The sequence below is a fragment of the Apodemus sylvaticus genome, chromosome 10 (genome assembly GCF_947179515.1).
Source record: "Apodemus sylvaticus chromosome 10, mApoSyl1.1, whole genome shotgun sequence".
In the NCBI taxonomy this organism is placed as follows: Eukaryota; Metazoa; Chordata; class Mammalia; order Rodentia; family Muridae; genus Apodemus; species Apodemus sylvaticus.
This window is the reverse complement of record NC_067481.1, coordinates 85,696,131-85,718,661: the sequence shown is the minus strand read 5'-3', so window position 1 is coordinate 85,718,661 and position 22,531 is coordinate 85,696,131.

Genomic DNA, 22,531 nt, shown 5'->3' with positions numbered 1-22,531 from the left:
ATTAAATCAGGACCAACTAGACCATCTGAACAGTCCCATAAAGCCTAAAGAAATAGAAGGAGTCATAGAAAGTCTTCCAACCAAAAAAAGCACAGGACCAGATGGTTTCAGTGCAGAATTCTACCAGACCTTCAAAGAAGAGTTAACACCAATACTCTTCAAACTATTCTACAAAATAGAAACAGAAGGAACACTACCCAATTCCTTCTACGAAGCCACAATTATGCTGATACCAAAGCCACAAAAAGATCCAACAAAGAAAGAGAACTTCAGACCAATTTCCCTTATGAACATCGATGCAAAAATACTCAATAAAATTCTTGCCAACCGAATCCAAGAACACATCAAAACGATCATCCACCATGATCAAGTAGGCTTTATCCCGGGAATGCAGGGTTGGTTCAATATTCGGAAATCCATCAATACAATCCACTACATAAACAAACTCAAAGAACAAAACCACATGGTCATTTCATTTGATGCTGAAAAAGCATTTGACAAAATTCAGCATCCTTTCATGCTTAAAGTCTTGGAGAGAACAGGAATTCAAGGCCCATACCTAAACATAGTAAAAGCAATATACAGCAAACCGGTAGCCAGCATCAAACTAAACGGAGAGAAACTTGAAGCAATCCCACTGAAATCAGGGACCAGACAAGGCTGCCCCCTTTCTCCTTATCTTTTCAATATTGTACTTGAGGTACTAGCTCGGGCAATTCGACAACATAAGGAGGTCAAAGGGATACAAATTGGAAAGGAGGAAGTCAAACTATCATTATTTGCAGATGACATGATCGTCTACCTAAGTGACCCAAAGAACTCCACTAGAGAGCTCCTACAGCTGATAAACAACTTCAGCAAAGTGGCAGGTTACAAAATCAACTCAAGCAAATCAGTGGCCTTCCTATACTCAAAGGATAAGCAGGCTGAGAAAGAAATTAGGGAAATGACCCCCTTCACAATAGCCACAAACAGTATAAAGTATCTTGGGGTGACTCTTACCAAACATGCGAAAGATCTGTATGACAAGAACTTCAAGACTCTGAAGAAGGAAATGGAAGAAGACCTCAAAAAATGGGAAAACCTCCCATGCTCATGGATCGGTAGAATCAATATAGTTAAAATGGCCATTTTGCCTAAAGCACTATACAGATTCAATGCAATACCCATCAAAATCCCAACTCAATTCTTCACAGAGTTAGAAAGAGCAATTATCAAATTCATCTGGAACAACAAAAAACCCAGGATAGCTAAAACTATTCTCAGCAACAAAAGAAAATCTGGGGGAATCAGTATCCCTGACCTCAAGCAATACTACAGAGCAATAGTGTTAAAAACTGCATGGTATTGGTACAGTGACAGGCAGGAGGATCAATGGAACAGGATTGAAGATCCAGAAATGAACCCACACACCTATGGACACTTGATCCTCGACAAAGAGGCTGAAAACATCCAATGGAAAAAAGATAGCCTTTTCAACAAATGGTGCTGGTTCAACTGGAGGTCAGCATGCAGAAGAATGCGAATTGATCCATCCTTGTCTCCTTGTACTAAGCTCAAATCCAAATGGATCAAGGACCTCCACATAAAGCCAGACACTCTGAAGCTAATAGAAAAGAAACTGGGGAAGACCCTTGAGGACATCGGTACAGGGAGAAAGTTTCTGAACAGAACACCAATAGCGTATGCTCTAAGAGCAAGAATTGACAAATGGGACCTCATAAGGTTACAGAGTTTCTGTAAGGCAAAGGACACCATCAAGAGGACAGATCGGCAACCAACAAATTGGGAAAAGATCTTCACCAATCCTACATCAGATAGAGGGCTAATATCCAATATATATAAAGAACTCAAGAAGTTAGACTCCAGAAAACCGAACAACCCTGTTAAAAAATGGGGTACAGAGTTAAACAAAGAATTCTCACCTGAAGAACTTCGGATGGCGGAGAAGCATCTTAAAAAATGCTCAACTTCATTAGTCATTAGGGAAATGCAAATCAAAACAACCCTAAGATTTCATCTTACACCAGTCAGAATGGCTAAGATTAAAAATTCAGGAGACAGCAGGTGTTGAAGAGGGTGCGGAGAAAGAGGAACACTCCTCCACTGCTGGTGGGGTTGCAAATTGCTACAACCACTCTGGAAATCAGTCTGGCGGTTCCTCCAAAAACTGGGCACCTCACTTCCAGAAGATCCTGCTATACCACTCCTGGGCATATACCCAGAGGATTCCCCACCATGTAATAAGGATGCATGCTCTACTATGTTCATAGCAGCCCTATTTATAATTGCCAGATGCTGGAAAGAACCCAGGTATCCCTCAACAGAAGAGTGGATACAAAAAAATGTGGTATATCTACACAATGGAGTACTATTCAGCTATTAGAAACAATGAATTCATGAAATTCTTAGGCAAATGGATGGAGCTAGAGAACATCATACTAAGTGAGGTAACCCAGACTCAAAAGGTGAATCATGGTATGCACTCACTAATAAGTGGTTATTAACCTAGAAAACTGGAATACCCAAAACATAACCCACACATCAAATGAGATACAAGAAGAAAGCAGGAGTGGTCCCTGGTTCTGGAAAGACTCAGTGAAACAGTATTTGGCAAAACCAGAACGGGGAACTGGGAAGGGGTGGGAGGGAGGACAGGGGAAGAGAAGGGGGCTTATGGGACTATCGGGGAGTGGAGGCTGGCTAGAAAAGGGGAAATCATTTGAAATGTAAATAAATTATATCGAATAAAAAAAAAAGAATGAAAAAAAAAAAAAGGATAGAAACACAGAATCACATCGAAGGCCCAACTTTCTGCTATGTTCTACCTAACTAGGAGGGAGTCCTGCAGTACCAATTTGTCAAAGTCAACTCAGCTCATTCATATAGCATCCCACATATAAATTTTAAGGGTAACAGTGATGCTCACTACACTGAAAGCTGAAGCCTGTCCCTTCAAGCAGAGCACAACTTCTCAACTGTCTTCAGTGATAAATGAATCAGAGTGGCAATGTCTGACTTCTCAGGTTGGGTCATCAAAGGAAGTATGACTTCACCATGTTGCTTCTTCTTTCAGACACAACAATAGAGGTCCTGAACCAGTGTGGTTTTTATATTTGTATACCAAGACAGGATATGATTTCTTTCTTTTTTTACATTTTTTTAATTTTTTTAATTTTTATTTTCTATATTCTTTGCTTACATTGCAAAAGCTTTCCCCTTTCCCAGTTTCCCCCTCCCCATATTTTCCATAAGTCCTCTTCTCTCCATCTATTCTCCTATCTTTCCCCCTCCTTTTTCTCTGTCCTGGTACTCCCCTACAATGATGGATCAAGCCTTTCCAGGATTAGGATTTGATTTCTTTGATGTCATAGCATCTTTTGTAGAGAAGAATGGTGGGGGTGTTGGTGAATCAATGTAAAATATGTTAAAAAATTATTTTCAAAGTAAAATAAAATATCAAGTAAAATAAATTTTAAATAGTCTCAAAATATATGAAGCATCAAGCAGTTTAAATAAATAAATTCCAAATGAAATTATTAAAGTATTTTATTCTGTGCATTTCAGAATTTCTGGCCATCTACGACCTTGACTTATTTTAAGCTCTAGGTCTGGTAACAATTGGTTAGTGTTACAGATGTTTTAGATCTAGGAAAATGCTTGAGATCAACATTTTTATTCTAATTCAGAAGAAAAAATAGTTTCAATTCCAGTTATATAATCGTTAGAAATTTTTTTTGATGTGACAGAACATCACCATTTTTTTGTTTAAAGAATGATCTATGCATTTCTTTCACCCTTTTAAATGTAAAATTATTTAAGCATGCTTTCTCTTCTCTTTTGTCAAACCAGATTAAACCGGATGCTAATATAATTTTTGTTTGAGATGATCCAGAGACACCCAAATCCATCCTCTGGTTAAATGACATGCAAATCAGATTAATTTGCTTGTGTTACAGACTTTTAGATAAGACTGCTGCTTCCAGGGCTTTAACAGTAAAATACCCTTGATCTAATGTTTACTATTTTTTCTTTCTTTCTTTCTTTTATTTTTCTTTTCTTTTCTTTTTTTATTTTTTTTATTTTTATTTTTATTTTATTTATTTATTTATTTATTTTTTGGACTTAGCCTGGTAGTGTATCTCCACAGGAATGCTGTTTGCCAGTTGAATATTCTAAAGCAATGATCTACTCACAGAGTCAGGAAATTCAACAGAACCATCTTAAGGAAACAGAAGAAGCATTTAAAGCTTAGATATCTTTACAATGTTACAACATATTAGCTTTTTGGGCATACTTGAAAAGGGCCATACCAAAAAAAAAATCAAAACTCTTGTTGATTCTTTTATCATTTGATAAAAATATTTTTTCAGTATATGCTCATGCTTGTAAAAATTCAAACATGGTTTTGATTTAAGGCGATAGATACACAAATCTCAGTCCAATTTTTTTTTTAAGTTTTGAGATGTTGTCAACCTTTTTGTTTGTATTAGACAGGGTACCCCTAGGTGGGCATTTTATATACATGCTGAGTTTGTCCACATGTAGAATCTGCACTTTTCATTTAGTCGCTCAATGCCTAGTGCAACAATCTTCCCATGATTACATGTTAGTATCTGATTATACATATGTAATGGTTGGTTTAAAATTTCACCATGGTCAGAGATCTAGACTTACATGGAAATGGGCGTGGTTATAGGAAATTATCTTAATTAATTGAGATGGGAAGAGTTACCCATGCTATATGTGTTACCATTCCCTAGGCAGCAAGTCCTGAACTGTGTAAGAGTGGAGAAAGCAGGTGAATTGAGCATTATTATGCATGTATTAATCTGTCTTTCTCTGATCTTGACTGTGAACCCACTGGGACCAGTTCTTTCAAGGAGATGATGTGATGCCCTCTACTATGACGGACTATGTGACAGACTGACTATATCCTAGAACAGTAATCTGAAAAACAAAACCACCTCCCCCAAAGAAAACACCCACACAAAAACCATTTCTCTCTTAAGTTACTTTTATCAGGATATTTTATAACCACAACAGAAGAAGCTAAAGCAGTATGTATCAAATGTATATACATACATGTGTGTCTGTAAAGTAATGTTCATAGCAATTTTTCCTTATTTAATTAAAAATAGATTCTTCTCTCATGCAATATGCCCCAACTACAATTTCTCCTCACTCCTCTCTCCCTAGATGCCCCCACCTTCCCTCTTCCCCAGATCTTCTCCCCAGAAAGGAGCAGGTTTCCAAGAGACAACAGCCAAACAGGACACAACAAAGTACAATAAGACAAAGCAAAACACATCATACTAAGCCTGCATCAGGCAACCCAATAGAAACAAAAGAGTCTTAATAGCCAGCAAAATAGCCAGAGATGTACTCATTCCCACTGGGAAAGAGTCCAGCCTGCAAACTGTACTTCTGCAACAGTGTGGTGGCATGGAACTTGTAGGAGTGGTCAAGCAATGCTAGGTTTAACTTGAGACCCATGTCATAGACAGAGTCCATGCCCTACGTTGGATGGATGGCCAGGACCTGGAGACTGGAGAGTCTGGAGACCTAGGGTAGAACCAAAAGGACTGGCAATAAATAAATAAACATAAAAATAAAAACAAAATCTATAGCATTTTTTTAAGAAGCAGGGTGCTACATGCTTGTAGTCCTAGAGGATATAGGCTACTATTACCATCCCAAAGATGAGCAAACTGAGAATCAGAGAGGTTAAGAAACTTCTCCCAACTGAAATGGACGAATTTGCATACGTGGTTGAATTCCCAGGGCCTCACACTTTTAGCCACATGAGATCGTTCTAAGGCTCTCATTATAACTGCTGCAATCACGACCCTCTGGATATGATTTGTGTTTGGTGTTTTACTTGCTTCAGTGAGCAGATTATGCAGTTTAATACAATTTTTATGACAGATTTGTTTGGACTCATCATAACTGCCTGAAAGAATGGACATCTGCTTGCTAATGAATTTCATAATTGCTTTTAAAATAGCACTTGTGTATTAAGGAAAACAATAATCCAGGCCCCTCAAAAATCTTTTTAAGGAAAAAAATGTTTCTAAAGTATAAACATGAAACTTTATATTCTAGGTCAGATGTGTTTTTATTAAAGTCAGAAATAAAACAGACTATTTCTTTATTTCCTAAATGAACAGGCCCATTTGGTGCTTGGCTTATGTAGGCCTTCCTTGTAGGTCCTGAAACAGTACTGTTACGTTACATTCCCTATAGAATTTGGGACATAATCTCTATTTAAGATCATTTGTTCAAATTACAGCCAAACGTCCTATGGTTTTGAGCTTAATTAATTAATGCCATAGACAGCTACAACCTTATTCAGGATCGTATCATCTCTATAGTCCTTTAGCTTTAGATATAATGGGAAGCTACTTTGTCTAGTAAGAAAGTGCCCTCAATCTAGCAGGCTATAAATCTGTCTGCATGACATTCACAAGAACTGGCCTCTTCCTCTTTCACCCTCACAACTGCCAATCCTGAACAGCCTCTCTTCCTGTCCATCCCATCCCCTCTGCTTTCCAGCACAATCCATGCCTTAAAAGAGAGAAAACCTGTCAGATCACTTTAGCTTTTTACTTTAGTATTTTATTTTCACTCTCCGATGGCTCGAATGGATGAACTTCCTTGGTTCTATTGATTCCTGCTTCTATTGATTTCTCTATGACAAGTATTTATTGCCTATTTACCTCCTTAACTTGCTGCAGTTTGTGTTCCTGCCTTTCTAGTTGGTGGAAACTGCCCTTTGCAAAGTCACCTGAGACTTGCTAATAATTGAGTCCACTGGTTTTCCTAAGGTCCTTCCTCCTATATTGTTCTTTAACTTTTCTAAACCACCTAACAGTCATGACTAACATTTATTAAGCTTCCTACATACAGAACTTCAAGTTTTGTTTCTGAGCCTTACAGAGCACTCTGCAGTGTGTGCCCTGATCAGTGATCTATTGTAGATGGAGGGCTACTGATCAGACAGATGAACTCCTTCGTATGGTTTCATGTGAAATGCAGGAAGCTTCTTCCTCATCCTACATTTTCTGATCTATTACACTGCTCTGGATTTATGTGTTTGTTTAGCTTCCTTTATATTGTTACTCTGTGCCCTGTGTTGCAATTTTTCCTCCAAGTATTTTTATCAGTGCAACATGACTTCCTATATTGCAATGACTGCATCTAAATATGAAAGTCTCTACTTCATCTCTGTAGGATCATGTGTTCTAATCTCACAAAGCTGGAAGAATGTCATTCTCCCTGACATTTAGAGCACGAGATGACCAATAGTTTGAAAAGCAATAAGACAATTTCTTTGACCCACTCCTTTTAAATGAAGGTTAAATTACATGATGAGACAAAGGTGAGGAGCCTCAGAAATATATAGGTCATCAGCATGTATGTGGAAGATTGGAGGTTTTCACAGTGTACATGTTCAGGGGTATGAGTTTGTAACAGGAGGCTGACAGGGAGCAGTATCATGTCTGTCAATTGGCAAATTTATCTTTCCTATTTCTTGTTTACCAACAGAGGGAACAAAACAACTTCATTATTACTATTACCAGAGATAAAGAAGGCAGAAAGTATATATTCCTGGAAAACAACATGTACTTGATAAGAAATAATTAAATGCTAAAATCAAGAAAAAATAGAAGAGAGGAAGTGTGGTCTTGAGGAAAGTAAGGAAACAAACACAGTTGAGAAGTCAAGCATGGCAGAGCTAGAAGATGACGTAATAGACTCAGAAGATTTACAGGTTTGACAACACTGTCAGATTTTATGACTTTACCAAAGGGAAAAATAAGAGCCAGGAAACAAAAGAGAGAGAGAGATTAGATAATTGCAACCAGAGATTTTGTTCTTTAAGCATGTCACTCATCAATATTTGCAATTTTTTATCTGTTGGTTGTCATTAGAAATCTACTTTGCATTGAAGGGTCTTATCTTTCCGTTTATCCATTTAAGTGGCTGGGAGAGAAAGTATCCATTTAAAGTATAAAGACAACATGGAGTCCAGTTTACCTGCCTTATCACCTTTATTAATCTCCTCCTTCCCATAATTTATTAGTGGCTTTTCAAAAATATAGGATGCAAGTTCTCCTTAGCAAGTTTAAAGGGAGACCAAGGGCTACACAGGAGAACAAAATCCAGCAGCAGCAAGAGAAAGTCAAGCAACCAAACAAACAAACCATCAATTAGAAAGTCTTTGTGATACTGTCTCCAGTCTTTCAGATATCTAAGATTCTACTCAGTAGACATAGTATAGTATAGGCCCTTGAGACTATATTTAGGAAAAGTTTTGCATATACATTAATGATATAAATGAAAAATGCCTAATATCAGTAAGTGGAATATGAAAAATAAAACTGACAAAACTGTATATTGAAAGGTCATTTGAGTCAAATCTTCTTCCTGGAAAGTCTATCTAGAGTTATATTACAGGAATAAATAAACAGCAAAATGACTTACTTATAGTATATTCATTGTGATATTATTATTAATGGCAAAAGACACACATGATGACAACTCTTAGTATGAATGGGACTTACTACATTAATTTTAGTCTCCTTATATCCACAAATGAAAGTACTAACATACTTTAAATACAAATTTAACACCCCCTCTGTATGCTGTGTGTGTGTGTGTTTGTGTGTTTGTGTGTGTTCCATTTGTATGTGGAATAATTTTAAATATGGTATTAAGTTAAATAGCTATCAACCAAAGGAATGGTATACTAATCATAGCATGCTATTTTTATATAAGACAAACAGATGATGCAATTATATGTGTTATATGCACATACATCTTTTCTTCATTTCAGAAAATTTTCTAAGCTAATAGCTAAGAATGTTTTTTCCCAAAGGTTGTTTATGTGTAGTACAGAACACTTAAAAGTATATTGAAAGCTGTCTGAACTTCATCTTTGCCTAATATATGGAAACAATGTTCCTTAGGGGGTGAAAAAAATGGCTGAACTCAGGCTAGGGCAAAATTACAGAAGATGAGCCTGGAAAATCTTGAGAGGCATAAAAGCAAAAACATTTCAAAGACTAAGAAGGTTATGTTAAAAGTGCACAGAAAGCAGCTGGAAAATGGCTTTCGATGGGACAATTTAAGCATTAAAAGACTGACTGCAATTGAAGGAAACATACTGAATGCATAAAAATCTATGAGTTCATGATGCTCTAAAAAAGACAGAGGCAGATAGGGAGGGAGTAATTATAGGTTGCAAACAATCTTATCAAAACACTAATCCACAGATCTGCATTTGGACATAGTCAATGTGTCAGCCACTTTTCCTTTTAAAGGGACTGGTGGACTATTAAAGGGAACAGTACAATTTTTCCTAGATGGTTTGTGTGAATTTTTGTGAAGGAGTAAAAGAACTCTGGATGATGGAGGAAAGCCATCCTGTAGCAATCTGAGCTAACAATTGTAGAAGAAGCAAGAAAGAAAAATTGCTGTTTTCAACCACTAATGAAGGAATAGACCTACAACTAAGTGAAATATTAGTTCCACAAGTTAGGTGGCAACTTATCAATAAAAGGATCAGGCAACAGCTGCTTGAACCATCAAAGTTTACATCACTAAATGTGAGACCACGAGACATGTATGCTCCCTAAGGAGAAAGTTGCCTTAAAGTATGTAGCAATTCAAATCAAAACAAGAAGGTGGTGATTAGTGAGAGCAAGCAAGGACAATGTTGATAGATATTGAATCTGGGGATGAGTATATAGCTGTATATTAAAGAACCGCATTGGTTTTTCTATAGAAATCTTTCAGAAATAAAAATGTCAAATGTAAGTTCCTGTATGGAATCTTACTTCTTTCAGATCTGACATGTTTCAAATCCGAGAGAAAGTACTCGGGTTTTTAAGGAGGCTTCCCAGGGTGAGGTCTTTTAATCTGCTTTCTTCCTGGAATTAATTCTTCTATGTTCATCTATATTAGCGTACAAAAGGCTCCCAGGGGCTCTGCTGTAGCAGGTTTAATTTTGTCTTATTCCAGGTTTCTCACAGGTCATCAATGACTGTTCCTTTTGAAAATGGTTACTGCACAAAGAAAACTTTTTTTTTCTCCCTGACAACCATTGTGGGCTAGGTTGGCATTTCAGGATGAACGTCCGTGCACAGCACAGTGAATCTATTCAATGGATCTTTAACTTTCTCCCCTACAGGTAAAGATTCTCATGGAGACATTTAAACCCCTCCTGACTAGCTTCTTTCTACCCACCTCACCTCCCAAAGAGGCCCAGCTACAGCAGAACATATAAGAATGGTCCAGAGGACCCAGTACCTTTGCCTCTGTATCTTCATACTTGATCATTCTTCTGAAAGAAATTATCTTTTCGTTATGCCCTTAATTAGGCTGAATCTAAAACTCAGTTCAACTGGCAATTCTTAAAACATGCTTCTAGGCGCAATGTTGTCTCGGTTTGGTCCCTTTCTCCATCCCCAGGGATGGAATTACTCAGGCTGTCCTAAGATCATCTCCACTTGCCTTTTGCTCAAATCAGACTATACTCACTTTGATGATACTATCTGGGCCGCATTCTATGTTCTCAAAATTGGGCAGAACAGCTCAAAACAAGTATTTTCATATTGTGAAAGAGGAAGATGCAAAATGGTAAGAATGTGAAAAAAGTAAAAGATTTTTAAATTTATCAGAGGAATACCGGGAAGAAAATTTCATTAAAAATCCAAAAGAAAACACCAAGCTGGATATTTGTTTAATTCCAGAAGTGTTGATGCAGGAGCATGGTCCTCATTATAGAAAGGATAGAAGCACAAATGGGAGGTTTATGAATAGAAGATTGGCACCATGTCTCGTATTACCACATTTATCACATAGGGGAGATCGAAAAGTCACTAGATGTGACATATCAGAAGTACCTTTATTTCTAGGGGAACAGAGCCAAGAGGAAACCATATAAGATTTCTCTCCTGTTTCTTTGTTAGCTACTGAGTAGAGAGTGTTTATCAATTGACTCTAATTCAATTTTCTTTAGTAAGAAGGTCAGTGCTTTTCTACTGCTATTCTGGGATATACCCCCTATATTCTGTTCTAGTTGCATCTCTCCTCCACTAACCCCACCCACACCTTATTACACGGGAGTCTTGGGAAGCCACTTTGCTGTAAAACAGATATGCCCCTATATGTGGAGGGTTGTTTTAAATATTTAATCAAGAATACATATTTTTGGTTCTCTCTCTCTCTCTCTCTCTCTCTCTCTCTCTCTCTCTCTCTCTCACACACACACACACACACACACACACACACACACACACACACGCATACACACACACACATACTCACACAGTACTTTAAGCTAACTCCTTTTTTCAACTACCCACAAAGCAATTAATTAAATTAAATAGCATCCCAAAGGCATAGCACCTTTCCTTCTTTCCAGTGACCATGTCTTGATGGGTCCCTCTTTCCTTAAGAAAATTGCAAACATAGTACAACCTCAGGAAGTACCTGTTCTATCTATTTTCCTGCGCTCACTCCTGTGACAGATCATTTTCTGCCTCATAGTTACCAACAAGCTTTCAGTTTCCAGAGTCACACTGAAAGTCTCAAACACTCTGGATTCTTGACTCCCCTTTTACAGACTGGGCCTATGCACACTGATTCCCAGTGTGAACAGCAAACAAACAATTATCCCCCATGCTCCAACCTGTGGCTTGTCTTATAACACAAGTAAAAAGTAGTCTGACACTGTCTCCCAGCCCCTTCACTCTGGCTATTCTGTGGCTCCATGGGATGCTTCCAGCCTGGCTGATGATCCCTAATTGGAAGCATGCAGCTCCCTGCTAGCAATTATACAGGCATAGTGAAGTTAGCTGCATCCCTTACTCCCGACTGGGTCATTCTAATACTTTTTGAATAGTGACCTAAAGAGTCTAGCAAAGCTCTAAGAAATACTATTCTTTGCTTGAGGCATGTGCAAAATAATGTTTGCAATTTAAAGAAAACTCCCCCTTTTCCCCTGGGGTTAGTCTGGAACACAATTCCTAGATATATTGAAGACTTTTGTTTTGCAAGGACTGTCAATCGTTCTATATCTTATTTTGACTACCCATGACTTGGATATGTGTATGTCATGGGTCAGGAATGCCAATCAGATATTTCTGTTCAGTGAGTTAACTTTGGTTAGGAGGAAATTTTTAGAAAGCTAGTCGAAAAGCTTGGCAAAACTGAGTGAGAAAAGTCAAAGAACCAATTTTCAGTGTCAAGGATAGAACCTGGTGTGTGTATCTTTCTGTTCATTCCAAAACTACTCTATGGAAGCAGTTGTACAAAGGCAGCTGCTTCCCAATACTGTAAAGGTGATATGATGATGTATTCTGATAGGGGTGGTGGAACGTCGATATTATGAGTGCCCAAATAATTCACATAGGCTTGCCCAACACCTGTTCTTTTTTCTTGTTTATGACTCTTATAAACATGAGAGACAGCAAACATAAACGCACAGATCCCAGACACCTTTGCATTGTGGGCTCTACAATGTGAGTAGCACTGTAAGATTCAGAACTTTGTTATACATAAAGAAAGGCTGTGCCAAGGAAAGCCAAGTGAGTGTGGTAGACTGTCTGGCAAAACTTGAATTCAAATCCAACGAATTTAAGGGTAGTTTCCTGGTTTTTCAGCTCCCATACAAAGGGCATCTGTCAGCTTCTCTGTCTTTATAATGCACAGGAGAAATGTTCTCTTCAACAGGTAAGAAAGGTCCCTGAGGTGTTAAGATTTAGGATTACAACTTAAATAAAACTCATCTGTCTAAAGCTTCAAGGTGTACTTTGCATCTGGCATTTGTAGCAGCCTTTCCATTAGCTCTATGTGTTTGTTACACTCACAAAATAAAAGGGGGGTTTCTGTTGTCTGGTCATCATGTCTTTTGAATGATTCCTACTATAGAAAGCATCACATCATCCACAAAAGAGAACACAAGACACCAAAGAATTGCAACTTGTACTGTAGTTCTGGACTTCATCACTGTTTGATATTCGTTCTTAGAATTAACTAACCCTTACCTCTGACAATGCTAAAGCTCTCTCAGGACTAAATTAAAATTTCTCATTTTCTGTGAAGCCTTCCTCTGTTAGTTCTACCCCACTACTTGCCATCAATAAATGTGAACTACTGCTTCCATTCAGATGCATAGCATGCTACTTGGGTTTGGAGCACTGATTTTCTTCAGGTATACACATCATCCTAGATCTTATGAGGCTGTGCAATGCTCAGATGCTTGGGTTTTAAAGATATAACTTTGTCATTCTATCACGTCCAAACTCCTACTCATACATAGAGATCATATCACACACTACAGTATCAATAACATTGGCTCAAGTGTAGTAAAATCATTCAAAATCTGTGTCCTAAATCGAAATGCATGTTAACATGATGTCATCATTGCTTCAAGTTAAAAATATTCATCACTGATGGTCAGCATAGGGTTGGTTCAGAGTTACTATTCTTTGGTTGCTCATATTCAGTTATATTCTCAGCCAACTTCTTAGTAAGCCTAAATGCTTTTTCTCTGATGCTGTATCTATATATTTGTTCCCATTACACTATTGCACTTCCAATGTCAACAGAAGTCGGTAGTTATGAGTCTATATCTACTTGGATTCAGAGCTGTTCCTCACCACTTGCTACCTTCAAAAAAAAAAATCTTGTATAAGTCACTTAGCCCTTCTTTGTTCCAATTACTTATATTTATGACAGCAGCAATATTGCATTATAGTAAATACGGGTCAAGAGAAGTACAAGAAGCATGATATGTAGGTTACTACACGCAATTATTTATCTAATGAGGTTTTCTGATCAATGGGGATGATTTCAGCAAATGTCATCCATAAAATTTGAAGGCTTTCAAAGCTGCACTGCTGTTATCCATCATATACTGAATAGTATCCCTGCAACCACATGGTGGCTCAAGGGCTGAACAGTGAGCTATCTTGTTGCATGCCCTTACCAATAATGGTCCTACCCGTATCAAACCCATATAAGCTGAAGCTCATCAGGACCCATGTCCTCACAAGCAGAAGTCAAGGGGTGTTTGGGAAATTCTTTCATTCCAAGTGTCCAGGAAGTCATCTTTTCATAGGCGTGCTTTAGCATTAACAGTTTGCAGAGGTCAGCTGCCATTCTTTGGACTTAAGGAAAGTAGCAACAGTACTTAGCAAGTAAAATGCCCATGACTTGAACAAAAGAAAAAGCACATGAGGGTGAAAATTAGAGAGTAGATTAATTCGAAAAGAGGCATTCATTCTTCAACTAGATTTCTGGAAGGCGTTTGAGTTCCAAAAGTGGGATTCACACTCAATTCAGAGAGCTTGGGGGAGGGGTGGTAGGTTGAAGGGGTGCTTTTAAAGTAAATAGATCCAGTGTGTTGCAAAAGAGAATCCAGTTATAAACCAAAAATCAATCAATCAAACAAACAAACAAAAAACAAAATACTGATAATCAGGAGTATGGAATGAATCCATGAGCATCCTTCCCTGCTGCCAATTCTGTCTTTTCAACAAGGGACATGTTTTTCATGTTTACGTTTATATTTTATTTACTGTAATGGCAATCAATGAATCAATTGATTGATCAATTAAGACCATTGGCTACTAGACCTAAAAGAGAGTGAAATACTGGAGTTTTTAGTTTTGACAGTAGTGTGGGATAGACTTCAGACCTAACTACTATATCACAGATGGTGGTGATGGGAAGCAAGAGTACAAACTTGAAACCCTTTCAAATTTGGTGCCTTGTAGGATGACCACGGGTTGTCCAGAACTCTCCTGAGCTGCTTCTCAGCTGAGGGCCATTTACTGTGTTTTTCCAATTGGCAAATAAAAAGGTCAGAAAAGGATTGGATCAGCTTAAACTTTCCAGCAGCAAGTCCGCAATGGAAGCTTTGTGTCTGCCTTCATTATTATCTCAGTGGTTGAAAACACCCCTCTGTGCCCCCTGCCCTAGGAAGGATAAGAGGAATAATGGGGTCTTTAATTTCAGATCAAGCTTTAAGTCTGCCCATCTGTGATTCTTTTTCCTGAGTGGGGGTTGGGATATTATTTGATGATTTCTGGCATCGCTTTACCAATGTAGCACTATTTATTTTGATGTTAAGGTAGACATTCATCCATGGTACTTTTTGTTGATGCATGCACAGGCTTCTATCATTTTGCTCTACATAATTTACATAGCCCACAAAACATTGAAAAGTTACTGGTGTTCAATTCACTCCGACAACAGCAACCTGTAAGAATTTGTCAATTGTTTGTTTGTGTGTGTGTGTGTGTGTGTGTGTGTGTGTGTGTGTCTTTTTAGTGACACTTTCATGGGATGAGCCTTTCAACAACTACCCATGAAATTTCTTTGGGGCTATTTTAAGCACGACATCTTGAGACATTCTATTTCTTCTTGTGTTAAGACTGTAAGCTGAAGGAGAGACATGTTTGAACAGAGACAGCCTTTCTTAGACTTTAGGACACACCCAGGGACAGTTTGATTGCCCATCTCATGGACAAGTTTAGGAATGTACTGTCACCTCCAGTGTAACTTAACTAACATAGGACTAAGCTACAGTTTAGATAAAAATCTTATTTATCATTCTGCTAGCATAAGAATTTGTTATTACCAAAAACCATGAAGACAGATCAAGGAATGAGGGTGTGAGAATTGGAGAAAACATATCGTTTGCTTCATCTGTAATACAAAGTTCAGGGGAAAAGTTTATTTTATTTTTTGCTTTTAATTACTTCTTTACATACATTTATAGTAATTAGTCATCAGATGCAGTAGCTAAAGCAATTACTGTATGTCATTTCAGAGAATTACAGTATAAACATACAGTAAATACTCAATAATCCATGACAGGCTACTTAAAAAGTAATAAGGAAATTTAATTTAAAATGTGGGAGCTGAAATGCATGGTGTGCTTCTGAATGAGATGCCCACAGTTACAAAAGGGAGACTTAGGCAACAGAATCTACTTTTGTTAATTCACAACTCTTCATAGAATGGTCACTGTCCACACCCCTTAAAAATTAGCATTAACAATGCATAGTCTCTTAGAAAATGGAACTCTCTTTTTTTCTTTTTTTCCCTCTCCTTTTCCCCACTCCTTTTTCCTTCCCTTTCTCTCAGACACATCTATATACATTCTCCGATCATATACAATGGGCCACAATGCACACACACACACGCTGAGAACTGAGGTAACTTTCAAGAGCACCCCCAAAAAAATCAATTTGTAATAATGTCAATAGAGCATTCCTTGACTTTTATTTTGAAGGTTTTTTTTTTTTTTTTTAAGAATACATTGTACTGAAATGTATAAGGAAATGAGAATATATTGCAACTGAGTTCAAATCTCAGCTTATCCATTATGGAATTTGGGGAATATCACCCAATTTGTCATCACCACAGTTGTTGTAGTTAGGGTTTTTATGGCTGCAACAAAACACCATGACCACAAGGCAAGTTAGGGGTTTATTTGACTTACAATTTCAGATCATAGTCTATCACTAGAGGAAGTCAGGACAGGAGCTCAAGAGAGATGGAACATGGAGGCAGTAGCTGAAGCCGAGGCCAGGGTGCTGCATAGTCACTTGCTTCCTCTGGCCTGCTCAGTCTGTTTTCCTATAGATATAGACAACCAGCCCAGGGACGGCCTCACCCAGGATAGGACAGGCCCTCTCCCATTGATTACTAATTGAGAAAATGCCAAATACCTGAATCTCATGGAGCCATTTCTTCAACTGAACCTCCTTCCTCTCCAATGCTCCAGCTAGTGTCAAGTGGATATGCAAAGCCTGCCAGTACAATAGCTGTCCATAAAGCGGAGGCATAATTATTGATTGGCTTATAAAGTATTGGTATGATTTGATCAAAGTGTCTGGGGCTGAAGACACTCCATGAATGACTACTGTCCTCCATTTATCTGTCTAAATGGAAGAAATAAGTTTGGGGCACTTGTTCTTTCTTGTTCAGTTGTACAATGTTTTAGAAAAAAATGTTTATCTTTGGCCAAGTAACAAATATCTGTCCCTCATTCAGTAAAGAAAACTTAAGGTACAATGTCCTAATATAAGCCAACAACTGAAAGGCTAGCTCTTTGATCATCATGCTTTGCCCACTATGATTTCCTAAACTTCTGTGCTGTCTTACACTATCGCCCAGAAGACTGCAGACTCCGCTGCTCCGCTGTGTCTCGCTATCTTGATTTGTAGCATTCTTCTCTAGTGTTGCATGAAGAGAAGCTTACCAATGAGAAAGAAAGAAGATTCGGCTAATTTTGGAATGGTGACTAACACCCTGGAAACGTCAATTCACCAACCCCGACACTGTGTCTGTGCAACATCTGGAAAGTGTCTTGGTTTCTCTAAGGACAGTTTTGTTGATTTTGAAGTCACTGGAGTGACCACCTAGAGGAACTGCCAGGAATATGAAGTGACATAGTCAGTGTCATGGTCATGTTCAGTAGCCTCATTTCCTGCTTTAGAAACTTGCAGAACACTGCTCATTCATTCATTATGTGATTTCCTGTCAGTCTTTGTGCTATGTCCTGCCATTTCTCTAGGCACCTAGCATCTGGACACTAAAGGTAAGTTTGATTTGTTTTGTTTTAATCCTAGGCATGGATTTTCCAGGCAAGCCTCTCCCTAAGTATGCTCAACTGACCAGTGACTATAGGAATTATTTGACCAAAAGAGTTTCATGCTGGGATGGAATTGGTAGAAACTACTCAATTCAGCCCCTGACTGCTTATATAGTCACTCACACTGAAGACTCCAAAGAGGTCAAGAATGGAGCAACTAAATTAAAATTATGCATACTTTATTTTCAGTGTATATTCAAGCCTCTCTCCCCCTCAATCTTAATTACATTGTCTCTATAGGATGAATATAGGAATATGAGTTTTGCTTATATTCCCTCTTCGCGATTTGCAACCCCTCAACTGTCAGATGAATAGAATCGAAGAGTGTGGAAGAAATCATTCATAAGACAGTTTACACAACACATTTAAGCAACTCCTAATCCAACCATGACACCAGTTATTGTACACAGTAGTTTCAGAAGTCACTTTAGATTGTCATTAGTGCTATTTCAGATTGTCAAAACTGCTTCTAGGAGTAGTTTAAAGACACGTTAGTGCCGAGCAGTGGTGGCGCATGCCTTTAATCCCAGCACTTGGGAGGCAGAGGCAGGCGAATTTCTGAGTTCGAGGCCAACCTGGTCTACAGAGTGAGTGTCAGGAAAGCCAGGACTACACAGAGAAACCCTGTCTCAAAAAACCGGAAAAAAAAAAAGACACGTTAGTGTCCCTCAACCACTAATGGTGTTCCTGTCTTTGCCTTTTTACCAAGGGTGTCTATTAGACATATTGACACATCTTCTATTAGGTTCTTCAGTTAAAACAGATAAGACAGACTTACACCTTGAGTAATAATTACCAATACAAATGCTCAAAAGTACTTTTTAAAGAGGAAATAAAACAGCAGAAGGAAGCTTTGAATGTAATGCTTAAAGCTTAGACATTAGGTTAAAGTTCCACTTTTATGTGACAAATCTTTCAAGAAAAATGATATACTAGTCTGTGGGGATTGGAGGGAACTGAACTGATTTGGGGCCTTCTGATGAGCTATGAAAAGATACCCCCACATATAAACCTCAGCCACTTGTAAAAGCCAGACCATATCTGTTGCAGAAGTGCTGCTATCTTATCAGACGAGGAAGAAGACAACCTTACCAAATCCTCTGGGGATGATCCTGGCATAGGGCACGCACGAGTCTACTCATTACTTTCCTTGATTTTGGTCCACAGTCATAGAGAACAGACCTTGTACCTATCCCTCTTCCTGAGGCTTTCCAAGAAATCTTGTTTTCTAAAGTTTCCAGGTCCATTCACTCAAAAAAAAGTGCAATTGTTTGGAAATTATTAGAATAGTAATAGGAATTAGATTGCACTGACAGGAAATCCCTGCTGTCTCCCAGGAACCACCCAGACCTGAGCAACCTCCACACAGCTTCCAGGACTTGATTCTTTCTTGCCTTCACATTCTGTGACATGAACTTTCTACATATTCCTTCAGTACAGACCTTCAAAATTCAATTCTCACTGGGAGAACTTTAAAAACAAAACAAAACAAAACACATCGGGATTCCATCAGGATCTTTCTCTTCTGCACATGCTAGCATTCTGTGGTATTATCCCTGAGCCTGCTCGCTCGCTCTGCCAGGGCAAATGAGCCCAGTGTGCTCAGGCTTCCCAGCTCTCTGTCACCTTGCCACCAGCTTCTTTTGTTGTTCATTTTATCTCAAATTTTCATGGCTGGTGACTCTATTTCACTTTTGAAGTCATACAAGCCTACCAATGCTTTCATTTGCATATTTCCTAAACATATAAAAGGTGTTTAAATTTTAGAATCAAATCGCCTTGATTTATTTGGAAAGCAGCTTTAGACATAAAGAAGCCGGCTTCTTTAAAATGCAGAGGAAAGAAGAAAATTATGATTCACAAAAAAGGAGGAATAAAAAAGAAAGGGAAAAATAAGCTTATTTCTACCACTTTCAATGCAATCCTTCCTCAACAGGTGCAGGTGCATGCTTCCACAGGCGGGAAAATACCAAGGAAAGCATATTCCTTCAAGAAGGATTTGGAAGTAAATTTTAAGCTTGCTGAGGTCTTGTGATGAATTACAGTTGCAATAAACCTGGGAAATAATGTTACAGAATGCTTGTAGAAAGGTTTATTCTATGCCAAATAGCTTAGCTGATTCTTAGATTAAAATATGCCTCTGTCTCTGTCAGTTGAAGAGGTCATTGTTCATTCTATTGGCTGAACGCGATAGGCTTCAGCAGACCTGGTCTTCAGGTCCCTCCTTCCTCCTCCAGGTGGGTGCACTATCAGGTGACATCTTGAAAGCAGATACACTGGCAATTTGGCTTTATTTGAGAATTGAAATGATTTTGGGGACTATGGCAGGATTCTCCAGGCAGCATTTGGTAGTAGTGGCTTTTAAGTTGTAAGTAAATAATATCCTGTCCTTTTAAATCATTATCCTTGTCAACACTTATTAAAGTGTGTATAGGGATCCAGCTAGTTTTATTTCCCTGAGTTTTAACTCTCTAATAGACTTGGACATTTAATACATTACAAAATAATTCAGATAGTCCTCATAAGATGCTATTATTAGGTTTTGGTGAGCCATCATTTAGGAGCTTTAGGGCCTCTAATTCTCTAAGTTGGCCCAAATGCTGGAAATAAATAATTGACTATGACATAATAGCAACATATATATTAGTAAGGCTTTAACTACATGTGATTTAGCCCAGACAAATCAAATGCAGTCAAGAAGCATTCTGGAATGTATGCTATGAAGCTTTGGGTTTCCTGCCATATTTCACAGTCTTCTATTTCTTCGGTTGGATGAAAATTTAATTCAATGCAATATTTAATATGCTATGCAGCTCATCAGATCTGTCACTGTTGTCTTCATCCAAAGTCACATGATTGGGAAAGAAATTTACCTATACTATCAGCAGCTGGTAATTTCCTAAAATAGAATTAGACACACTTCAATAAAGAGAAAGCTACTGGGTGTTTCTCAGGTAAATGTCAATGCAGATATCATATTACCTACACAGTATATAAATGAAATAGTTTCACCTACCTTAGTCCTCATTTATCAAAGACCAAAGGAAAATTTTATTCTTGAATACTGCTAATGGAATAATCAAATTATTAATAATATAATAAGTAGAAACACTCCAAAGAAGTTGTAATTTCAATAATATCATTATGATCTGGCATAAAACTACATATTTACAGCATGTCAAGCAAAATTTTGATACATGTATATGTTTTGCCATGTTCAAAACAGGGAGGACATCTGTCTTTCAAATATTTTTATATTTGTAGGTAAAACATCCATTAGTCCTTTTATCACAAACATTTTTGTGTGTGTGTGTGTTTGTGTGTGTGTGATGTGGTGTGTGTATGCCTGCTTCTCTACATACATACCATGTGTGTGGGCACATGTCACAGAATATGTCAGATTTCCTGTAATTGGATTTTCAAACAGTTACAACCTGCAATTTGGGTTCTGGGAATTATATCTTGGTTCTCAAAAAAATAGAAAGTACTTTAAACTGTATTTTTCTAGCCCTCTCCTAGTTTTTAAAGACGTTACATAGCACACTGGAATTCTTAACTTTAGCTGCTGCTTTGTAAATAAACACTAGGATTCCTCTTCTCCATAAGTTAGTAACCAATGAAAATAATTCCCCACTTTTTTTTCTACACCCTGCTCCTTTATGTAACCTTTTAGAAAACACTATTGCATTACTATGTGCCAGGAACTATAAATTGAAGTGACTTTTTAGTGATATAAAATTTACAGTCTTCTCTATTTCTTCCCAATTTTACATTGGGAAAATTCATTGATGAGAAACTGTAAACTTCTATCCAACTTCATAATTGATGATGCTAACATTTGGTATGCACATTAGAAGTACTTAAAATAAATAAAGCCTCTATAATAGTGATAATGTAACTACAGTCAACAGTCTTTCATGACCAAGGCTAAGAAATTATGCCATATAGTAGCAGTTGCACAAGTTCTTATAAAATTGATATTCTTGTTTCACAACAAATGACTTGCCAACAGGAAAACTGCAGCAACATTTATAGTTCTACACTTTTGGCCTAATAAACACATATACTCTCTTTCCTGTTTCTACTAGTCCATAGAGTTCTATTTGCATCAACAAAGGAAATGCATCACTACCCACGACATCTACTCAATGTATATTGGTTTTCTTCAAACACACTAGACACAAATGTCCATTTCATTTGAAGAAAACTATAATCATCCAGTGGCTGATATTTTGAAAACAAAAAGAACATGCAAAGTATATGTCGGGGTGAAAATGAAAACATGAAATATCTTCTATATGAAATATCTTGTTCTTATGATTCACACATGTATTTAAATGCTGGTGTGAGTTTAAGCACACTATATTAAGAAAGACCTGAGTAACCACTCTTCCCTGACTTAGACCACAAATCAAGAATTACCAAGAACTGAACATGAAAGGATTCACTTTAAAATATATTATTACACTAAAGCAACATTCAGTATTCACATATGAGGCATTAAATACCTATCCACATTAAATTTCACATTAAAATGATAAAACCAATATGTTATCTAAAGATATTTCATGCTTTCTTTAAAGAAAATATATTTCTGTAGCCTTTAACCAAAATATGGATATATAGTCTAGCAATTATAAGGCTCATATCCTAATTATTATTCTATAATTTTTCTCTAAGTAAATCAAAGCTCTCATTATAAGCAGAAAAAAATCTTACATTCAATATTGTGGAATATTTATGTAAAACAGTACTCTTAACACTTATCAGTGAACCTGTAATGCTGTGTGAAGCTTACGCAGCAATTTTCAAGAGCAGATTATACACTCGGGCCCTTCATTTCTTGTTCAATAT